Raw genomic sequence first — 10,297 nt, forward strand, 5'->3', positions numbered from 1 at the left:
AGAGATATGCACCTACTCAGTAAACGCGATGCACTTGTTGTTACTTAAACCACATGCTGTTAAGAATATTTGCAAAGGTGACCTAAGGCTGCCTTCGCACGGTATGCCTAGGTTTATGTTAGGAATAAATTCCCAGCTAGTTAAAAATCGATTCGAATCGCCGTCTCTCCCGGATAGTGAGAAACTTGGCTAGCTTCAACATCGTAGTAACTGTGTTATGGAACATGATGGTTCGGATGAATATGGAATTACAATACCTGCTATGGTTACTATTGTATGCTTTTAAATGGATATACCACATGTTTGGCACAGGATAGTTGCTAATCTATTGATGGATAGTTATAATTAACTTGATAAAGGAATCATAATTGTACAACTAAGTCAATTGCTTTTATGCAAAATATTGTCAAGCTATCTCCACTTATACAGCCTTGCATAATCTTTGGAGTCGATTTATTTCTGGTTTATGATGGGTAAGTCTAGCTGAGTACCTTCTCGTACTCAGGATTTTAATTCCCATTGTTGCAGATGACACTATGTATCATGGTTATTGCAAGAGTTGCTTATATCCCACCGTGGATGAGGAGTAAACCTTGGGCAAACTTCTTTATTATTCCCTATCTTTGCTTTTGTGGATTATGATCCTACTTGGCACTGTACTAAACTATGGTGGCAACTTTACTTTCAAACTTAATTTGCTTCCGCTTTTATCTATCAAACTCGGTTTGTAATAACTTGGTTTCATACTCTGATGATGAAAATGTATCTGTGAACTTTATGTAATATGTGATATGTATGTTGAATCATGTACAATCTTGGTTGTTATAAATCGTTTATTGAGACCCGTCGTGGTACTCAACGGACTACAGGGATTATATGGGTTCAAGTATGATAGTGCGACCGCTTGCGGGCTGCCATTGTACTTGTACTCTTATAAATTGGTTGGTTCTACGACAGCTGGCATCAGAGCAAGATTCAACGTTAATTGTCACATGTGTATTGAAAACAAAAGTTTTTGTTTTCCAAAAACCCTTCTCTAGCAACTAATAGCTATATAAATAGGTATTTGAAATCTAAAATGTGCCAATGATCACTTTCCTTATGCCCAAATTAAGGACTATTAGGTGGTTATTTAAGTACTAACATGGGGGTTTTTACTTCGTCATCCATACGGCGTGCTATTGTATGGATGCCATTCACTTGAATAGTAATGTATGGATCAAATGCCTCTACGCTAAGGTAAGATGATGAGTGTATGACCGCAAGATGTGAGCGTGCGGTCGGGGAGAGTTAGCTTTGGTATGGCTATGTATGCATGCTTGCATGTGTATATGGTACGTATTTAATTGTGGGTTTAAATTATTATCGGGTAGCTTGATATGGAAGTATATGTATGGGTATACATATATGGAAGTATTTAAATTACATTCTGCATATTTCATTATGGGTTTAGGCTAAAATGAAATTTTATGCAGGTACACTAACAACAAAACGTGTAGCTCGATTAGTTACGCTATATATGAGAGAACGTGTGTATGCCACCGTGTCTACCGTTAGAAACAAAAATTTTCCTAAGTTTGTGAGGACGTACGGAACGAGCATGCATCATGATAATTACCATTCACATAATTATATTGTTCCTCCCCTTATAAATTTCTTACTTGGTTATGTAACTCTTATCCATTATGGCCTTGTCTTATAAAGTGTACATGTTGATGGTACAGATGGCAGCACCCATCGGATGTGAGAATTTCCTGATGGTTTTTGGAACACCTACCCTCTTATGGAGAGTTCTGCACTTTGCGGGGTACCATGAACTGCCCATTTATCATTGGATTGAAGAGTACTTGGAAGGACAGCCATGGTACAAGGTGCGGCTCACTATACCAGCTCGCACACAACCGCCCTTCTGGCAAAAGTGGAAGGCGGAATCAGAAGGGAGGACTCCTTGGGAGGCTGCCCAAGTTGTGGCCTTTGAGGTTCTGAGGCAGATCTGCCAACAGCGTGGGGATGCACTCACTGGTAGTGCAGCAAGTATGTTTCCTTGGGTGGATCCATCCACCACAAATTGGGAACAACGTAGCCAAAATGCTTTGATCAGAGATTGGGATGAGCGTGCAGATAGCTCTAGTCCCTCCATGAGTGCAATGTTTGCCATGATGAAGATGTTTTGTGCATGCCAGGACACTAGGGATTTCTGGCAGGAATCATACACCACCTGCATGGACAAACTCATGAGAGCTGAAGCCGCACAAAACAAGTTCAAGAAGTGTGTGCGCAAGCAAAAGAAAGCCGCAAGTAAAGCCCAATGGGAATCTGACCAAGCTTATGCAGCTTTGGGCACTCTTCATGCCCAAATGGAGCAAGTGGATTAGCAGAGAGCAGCAACTCAAGAAGCTAGAGCTAATGATCAGGCAGTACTTACAGGACTGAGGGAGCAGTTGGAGACCGCTTGTGCGGAGGTGTCCACAGCTAGACGTCAGCGTGATGCAGCAGAAAACCGTGTCGCTAACATAAGGATAGAGCAAGATCGGCACCGCGACATGAGCAACGCCCAAGATCGTGCTGAAAGGGGCCTACGCCAGCAGCTTGCAAAGGCTCAACTTCAAGTAATGAACCTTCAGCATGAAGTGCACTATTTGAACAACCAGCTGAACCCTATCCTTGATGGGGAAGAAGATGGTCCAAATATGGAAGAAGATGAGGATGAGGAAGAGGAGGAGGTGGAGCCTGAGGAAGGAGATGAGCCTATCTCTGACCTCGATAGTGATCATGATGAGGATTAGATTGCTTAGTGCTTAGTGGAAGTACTTAATGTATCATCGTTGGTTATGTAATAAACTTGTAGTTTGAGTTTGGTGTTGGTGATTTGAACTATCATGTAATATTGTTATTTGCATGACTATCGCACGTTCGGTTAAAACGCAAATTCTAGTTGATCTATCTGAGCACATGATTTGGATATTAACGTGCTATGAGTCCGATGAGCGGTCAAATTGGTGGTGTCATGTTGCGAGAATGGATTATTATGCCTCTGTTTTTATTGTATGAATTTGAGATTTGTCTCCATTAATTTTAGTTTGGCATGATTATAATTCATCTGCAATCTTGTGACATTAACCAATAATCGCTTATTATTGCAACTTCACAGATGACGCGCACCCGTGTAGGAGCTAGTAGCAACCATGATGGCAATGGTGATGACTTACCACCATTGCCGCCACCGTCCGCTCAAGAGTTCTTTGCCCAGTTCTTGGGGAGCCAAAGGACAATGGAAGAAGCTCTACGCCTCATTACGTAGAACACCGCTCGTGGCCAACCACATCAACAAGGGGCCGAGCCAAATTAGCATAGTATATTCAAGGAGTTTCTAGATACAAAGCCTCCTATCTTCAAGGTGGCTGAGGAACCACTATAGGCTGACGAGTGGCTCAACACCATTGAGCAGAAGTTTCATCTGCTAAGGGTCACTGAGCATCTAAAAGCTGAGTATGCTTCTCATCAGCTGCAAGGACCAGCAGGGATCTAGTGGACACATTTCTTGTCGTCTCTACCTGCTAATGCGCGAGTGACATGGGAGCAGTTTAAGCTAGCTTTTAGGGGACATCATATTCCCCTAGGCTTGATGTGCATAAAAGCGGCTGAATTTATGAGGCTTACTCAAGGGACAAAGACCCTCACAGAATATATGCACGCATTCAACAACCTGTCCAGATATGCTCCCGGTTTTGTGGATACTGAGGAGAAGAAGATAGAGAGCTTCAAGCGGGGTCTGGGTACCAAACTAATGAAGACCATGGCCAATTCTAGGTGCGCCACATACAATAAGTTTATTAGTGATGCTTTGACCCAAGAAAACCACAATAACATGCATGCTGTTGCTAAGGGTCGCAAGAGAGCATATGAGGCAGGTGCCTCCGGATCTTCACAGTCAAGAGCGCCTATCATAGCTAGGCCACAATTTCATCCACCTACACCCAAATTTAGGCCTCCACCACCTAAAGCTCAGAATAGCAAGTCATAGAAACCATTCCGTAAGGCATTCACTATTACCTTACCAAAAGGAACTGGCAGTCAGGGGAGCTCCATAGGACCTAGGAATAATCAGCCATGTTTCAATTGCAATCAAGTGGGTCATTGGGCCAAGGAATGCCCCCACCCCAAGAAGAATGGCAACCCAAATTAGAACAATCAGAGGTAGGCAAACGCAAGGGCACGTCTGGGATACATGCATTATACCATTGTTGAGGAAGTGCCCACTGGAGAAGTTGTCACGGTTGGTATGTTTCTCGTCAACAAGCATCCCGCTGTTGTTTTATTTGACTCAGGAGCTTCTCATTCATTTATGAGTCAAGCATTTGTATCTAGACATGATCAAGAAATAATTGAAGTAAGCAAAGGGGGTTATAATATAAGTTCAGCAGGGGCTACTATTGCTACAAATAAGATAGTCAAAAATGTACTCATCTCTATACAAGGGAGGGAGTATACAACTGATTTGATAATATTGCCCAGGTTATTGATAAGTATAATCTTAGGCATGAATTAGATGAAGGATCATGGTGTTCTCATTGACACCAGCACCCATACTATTATATTGAGAGAACCCATAGGAGGGAATGCTTTTCTAGTACCACTCTCCCGCAATTTTGAACTCCAACATTTAGCTTGTGCTATCCAAACCACCATACTTTGTGATATCTCAGTGGTTTGTGAGTTTCTGGATGTATTTCTAGAGGAATTACCAGGTTTACCACCTGATAGGGAGGTGGAATTTAAGATTGAGTTAGTGCCAGGTACGGCACCCATATCAAGAAGGCCCTATAGAATGCCACCCAATGAGTTAGCGGAACTTAAGGTTCAGTTACAAGATCTATTGGACAAGGGTCTTATCCAACCTAGCTCATCTCAGTGGGGATGTCCAGCCTTATTTGTGAAAAAGAAGGACAAGTCACTGAGAATGTGTGTAGATTACAGACCACTCAATGATGTGACCATCAAGAACAAATACCCATTGCCCTGCATCGACATCTTGTTCGATCAGCTAGCGAAGGCAAAGGTATTCTCCAAAATTGACTTGAGATCAGGCTACCATCAAATAAAGATTAGACCGGAGGACATACCTAAAACTGCTTTCTCTACTAGGTACGACTTATATGAGTATTTGGTTGTCTTTCAGACTAACAAATGCTCCAGCCTACTTCATGTACCTGATGAACTTGGTATTCATGCTCAAGCTCGACAAGTTCATGGTCATGTTTATCGATGATATATTGATTTATTCGGAAAATGAGTCAGATCATGAAGAGCATCTGAGGATTGTTTTATCCAGACTGAGGGAGCATAAGCTATATGCGAAATTTAGCAAGTGTGAATTTTGGTTGAGCAAAGTACCTTTCCTAGGTCATATCTTATCAAGAGATGGAATCTCTGTAGACCCATCAAAAGTACAAGAGGTCATGGATTGGAAAGCCCCAACTTTGGTTCATGAAGTTTGGAGTTTTCTAGGGTTAGCAGGATATTATCGTCGTTTCATTCTAGATTTCTCAAAGATAGCTAAGCCCATGACCAAACTACTTTAGAAAGATGAGAAGTATAAATGGACACCAGAATGTGAAGTAACTTTTCACACCCTTAGAACTCTGTTAACTATAGCACCTGTGCTAGCACAATTAGACATTGAAAAGCCTTTTGATGTATTTTGTGATGCATCGGGAATAGGTTTGGGGTGTGTGCTTATGCAAGAAGGAAGAGTTATTGCATATGCTTCTCAGCAATTGAGAAAGCATGAAGTCAACTACCCTACACATGATTTAGAACTTGCAGTAATTGTTCATGCATTAAAGATATGGAGACATTATTTGTTGGGCAATGTATGTCATATATATACTGACCACAAAAGTCTCAAGTATATCTTTACCCAACCAGAGCTGAACATGAGACAATGAAGATGGTTAGAGCTAATTAAGGACTACAATTTAGAAGTGCACTACCATCCAGGAAAAGCTAATGTAGTAGCAGATGCACTCAGTCAAAAGTCTCATTACAACACTATAGAAGCATTATTGGAAGATGGATTCAACTTATTACACCCTGTTGTACTACACAATATCACGATTAGTTGTTCACTTGAAAGCAAAATCATAGAGTTGCAGCAGAAAGATGTAGGAATAAGTCACATCAAGAGAAAAATGCAAGAGCAAGAGACCAAGCATTTTAGATTGGACGAAAGAGGTGTGTTATGGTTTGAGGACCAACTTGTGGTACCAAAAGACCGTGAGCTGAGGAACCAAATTTTAGATAAAGCTCACTCGTCCAAATTATATATTCATCCGGGTAGTAGTAAGATGTACCAAGATTTGAAAACCCGTTTTTGGTGGACTAAGATGAAGAAAGAGATCACAGCCTATGTCGCTAGGTGCAATAACTGCAGTAGAGTAAAAGTTGTTCATATAAAATCTGCCAGATTACTTCAGCCATTACCTATTCTAGGTTGGAAATAGGAGGAAATCAGTATAGACTTTATCACCGGCCTTCCAATGACACCACAAGGTCATGATTCAATATGGGTCATTGTAGATCGTCTCACCAAGTCAGCACATTTTGTACCAGTTCACACAACATATCACGTGGGGAAGTATGCCGAGATGTACGTTTCTCAAATTGTGAGACTGCATGGAGTACCTAGGACTATAATCTTAGATCGAGGACCACAGTTCATAGCTTGTTTCTAGGAGCACTTACACCAGGCTTTGGGAACTAAATTGATCAGAAGTTCGGCATACCATCCACAAACTTCAGGACAGACGGAGCGAGTAAACCAAATCTTAGAAGATTTGCTAAGAGCTTATGTTATATCTTCTAAAGGTTCATGAGAGAAATGGTTACCTTTAGCTGAGTTCTCCTATAACAACAGTTATCAAGCGAGTATCAAGATGGCTCCATTTGAAGCCTTATATGGTAGAAAATGTAGAACTCCGTTGAATTAGATTAAGCCCGGTGAAAGGAGATACTTTGATATTGACTTTGTCAATGAAGCTGAAGAGCAAGTACGTGTTATCCAATAGCATATGAAGGCAGCTCAATTGAGATAAAAGAGTTATGCTGATAGAAGAAGAAGACCACTAACTTTTGAAGTAGGTGACTGTATACTTGAAAGTGTCACCCATGAAAGGGGTGAAGAGATTTGGAATGAAAAAGAAGCTTTCACCTAGATATGTGGGGCCATACAAGATTTTGGAATGGAAAGGGAATGTTGCTTATAAGTTACAACTTCCACCTGAGATGAGTGCAATATTTGATGTCTTCCATATTTCTTAGTTGAAGAAATGTCTTCGAGTACCTAAAGAAGCTATTGCACCCACCAACGTGCAGCTTCAATTGGATTTGACCTATGAAGAAAAGCCAATTTGAGTATTAAAGGAGTTGGAAAGAGTAACACTGAGTAAGATTATTAAGTTCTATAAGGTGGTATGGAACAATCACAGTGAACAAGATGCTACGTGGGAACGAGAGGATTATTTACGAGAGGTTTATCCCACCTTTTTCCAAGAATGGTAGGTCTTGCAAATCTCAGAACGAGATTTTTATAAGGGGGAGGGGCTATAACACCCTAGGTGTTATCCTTGCATAACTTGACTTGCATAGCATGAGCATGGTCATCAAGCATTCATATATCAACATTTACACTTGAAACATTTAATTGAAATATATGCAACATTTCTTATTATTTCATGTTTCCATGTGTATAGGCATATGATCATGAGTGTAAACATGTACTTGGTGGATGTGAGTCACAAAAACATGTAGCAACACATAGGTTAGCAAATAGGACATTGTTCATGAAGGTCACCTTTCATGACCAAACACTTAAGATTTCATGGGTTAACCTAGATAGCACTATGAGTAACTAATACATGAAATGATTGTATGACCTTGCAATTAGCTTAAACATGTTTAGAGTATCATTATGAACAACTTTGATATTCATGGTTAGGGGTAAATAGGTCATTAAGCCCTAGTTTGAAGTGTACCACCATTTAAATGTGACATGTTTGACCAAGTTTGAACTATATGTTAGAGACCTTGCATGGAGGTGGTTACTAAAGCAAAGTTGTAGTATTTGATATAGTGAACAACTTTTATTTTTGGGTTATTGACTGGTTTAGCTCCTAACATGCTTGAAATTAGCTCACAAGAATCAGCAAAACCAACATTTCAACACTTAACATTATTGTTCTACGTCTGGATGAGGTGCAGCCTGACAAGCTGACCTTCAGGGCGATATAACTTGGTTTTGGTTGTGAATTAGAGCATGATTCCTTAACAAGAATTGGAGCTGGTACTTCGGGCTACAAAAATCATGTAGATCATTTACGCTTTGGAGCCATGGATTTTTAGTTAATTCGATTGCAAAACTCGCTGTCAGGCAGCCATCGTGTTTTCTGATTCAACTGAACTGGCCGGTTTAGTGTCCGACTAGCTCAGAGCCGAGCTGCCGTGTGGAGGAGGATAGTGGCCATGCGTCACCGGTGCCCTGCCCAGCACGGCAGAGCTAGGCCAAAGCGCACTACATCAAGCCCCACGCTTGCCCGCACTGCCCTGCGCTTCCCATTTTGCCTTTCTGGCTTTCTCCTTCACCTCAGCGTAGCCGCCGAGCTTCCACAATGACATTGCCATCGCGACACTCCACCGAGCCCGCCTGAGCTCACCGCCGCCCCATTCTTCAATCAGTCGCGCCCAAAGCTTCGCCTCCCTATGCTCTATCCTTCCCTCATAGCAGCGTCCACAACCGCTCCATTAGTAAGCCATATTTCATCTTGCGCCACCATGGGGATGCCTCGCCAGAGTGCTGCCATGGCCGCTGCCGTGGTCGTGCCTCGTCGAAACTGCTCCAGCCGTCTAGGTCACGTAGTCATAGTCGTAGAGTCTCCGTAGTCCTATAGATCGCGTCACGTGACTTCACCGTGGCCAGAGATGGCTGGCACACCGCAGTGCTGTGCTGCCATGCCGCCATCATTGATGACGAGCATGCTCCACCCACCCTCCACTGCCACCACCTAGGTCGTTCGACGTGCGCTGCTCAGTAGATCGTGTTGTGAAGATGTCACCACCGGTGAACTCGCCGTCGACGAGCTGTGGCCGCGCAAGCTTGCTCAGCGTCGTCGGCTGTTTTGGTTTCGCTGACAGGTGGACCGGCTGACCAGTGGGTCCCGGTTGTCAGCGATAGTAGGAAAGAAGCCAATTCATTCATTTTCAGTTTTGTGTGCAACTTTGGAAAATTGATAAGTTGAGCTCTGGAGATCCAAAATTTGTGAACCAAATTTTGTAGTGTTCCTTAAGAAGTTTAGTATTTATGAAAAATATTATACTAGATTTCGTAGTAGATTTTTTGGAGGATTTAAATGGAAACTTGAAATGTGTTTTTGAATGCATGCAAACTTGTTTATTTTATATCTAGAGTTCCTATGCACCAAAAATTATGAAATTTTTGTGGTAAGCTATTCTTGACATGTGTGAGCTCTGGTAAAAATTTTAGGATCAGTGCATGTATAGATTTGTAGTTATAGATTTTTCTTTTATAAATAGGTAATCCTTGTATGAATTTTTATAAATTATTTATGAATCCAATATTCATGAAATTTGTTGGAGGTTATCCTAGTACCATCAGGATGATAAGAAAAATAGGAAATCTATTGCTTGACACTTTTCACTAGGGTTTTCTATTTTTTGCTATTGTAAGCCTTTCTGTCTTATCATTTTTATATAGAATGTTTGACTTGGTAAAATGGCATGAAACTTTTACAATAGTCTTTTGGTAGCATTAGAAATGCACTGTAAATTTTTAAGAATTTATGATGCACATTTGGTATATGTTTATTATTTAACCTATGTATCTAAGTAAAATAATAAAGGCATTTAAATAAATAGTTTTGGCTTTACCATTAAGTGTTCTTGAATGTTTTTGGTATGTTTGAACTATTGGTAGGCTTTGTGTTGTAAAAATTTGAATACTTATATGAAGTAGAAGTATTGTTGCTTCATAATGCGAATTGGAATAGTTTTCGGACAGATTCTGTAGTTTGATAAGTTGCATGATAAAAATGATGTTTGCTGTAAAAATGGTTAATAACAAAGTTGTAGATAACTTCATCATATATCTTGTGTTAAAATTTCAGGACCATAGGTCAAACAGTTTAGGAGTTACAGCTGTTTAAATTTAGCATTTCTGAATTGCTTGCTCTCTGGAATTTCTGGATAGCACTGATATAATTGTCTATTTTGGCTAAGATAAGTT

The sequence above is a fragment of the Miscanthus floridulus genome, chromosome 4, assembly GCF_019320115.1.
Source record: "Miscanthus floridulus cultivar M001 chromosome 4, ASM1932011v1, whole genome shotgun sequence".
NCBI classification, from domain to species: domain Eukaryota; kingdom Viridiplantae; phylum Streptophyta; class Magnoliopsida; order Poales; family Poaceae; genus Miscanthus; species Miscanthus floridulus.